This window comes from Penaeus monodon, chromosome 23, assembly GCF_015228065.2.
Source record: "Penaeus monodon isolate SGIC_2016 chromosome 23, NSTDA_Pmon_1, whole genome shotgun sequence".
Lineage (NCBI taxonomy): Eukaryota > Metazoa > Arthropoda > Malacostraca > Decapoda > Penaeidae > Penaeus > Penaeus monodon.
In genome coordinates this window covers 2,473,125-2,473,682 of record NC_051408.1, presented here as the reverse complement: position 1 = coordinate 2,473,682, position 558 = coordinate 2,473,125, and the positions used below count along the sequence as shown (strand labels likewise).

Here is a 558-nt window from a genome sequence, read left to right as displayed (position 1 = left end):
CTCACATCAATATAATTTCACAGAACAGTGGACTTGAAACCTCATTAATCAATACAAAAGGATATAGTAGTTTTGCGTTCCTATTGAATTCCTTTGTTATCTGAGCCTATCGAAAACTTGGTTGGTCTGAAAATTTTGGAAACTAATTAAGCCTGGAACAGGTGCTTCCATGCCAGAGAAAGAAATAAAATTGAAACTACATGTAAAATATATAGGATGTAGGCTATACCATACAATACACGCTTAATTTCTGAGTAATTTGTAACACATGTAAGGATTACGAAAAAGAAAAATATGCTAATCATAAAATGGGATTATTCTATCTCATCTAATGTAATAGAAGATATACTGAAGTTAGATATAAAATGTGTAGCTTAATACTGTAATACTGTGTTATGACCAGAGCTAAAAAGTATCCAATTTTTCACACCGATGCAGGTAGCCAAACTGGGCCGTATATAACGACCGGAGAGTAAAATAGAAATTTACTTCAAGTATGGAGGAAAAGAAGCAACGGATAAAAGAAAGGATAGAAGAAACGATATAAAATTAGATAGC

General features: G+C 32.4%; 1 protein-coding gene across 1 annotated transcript in view; it reads right to left on the bottom strand.

Moving 5' to 3' along the window:
• Positions 1–558, bottom strand: part of LOC119587716 (corticotropin-releasing factor receptor 1-like) — a gene marked incomplete in the record, with an annotated part of 126,234 nt that overhangs the window by 34,032 nt on the left and 91,644 nt on the right.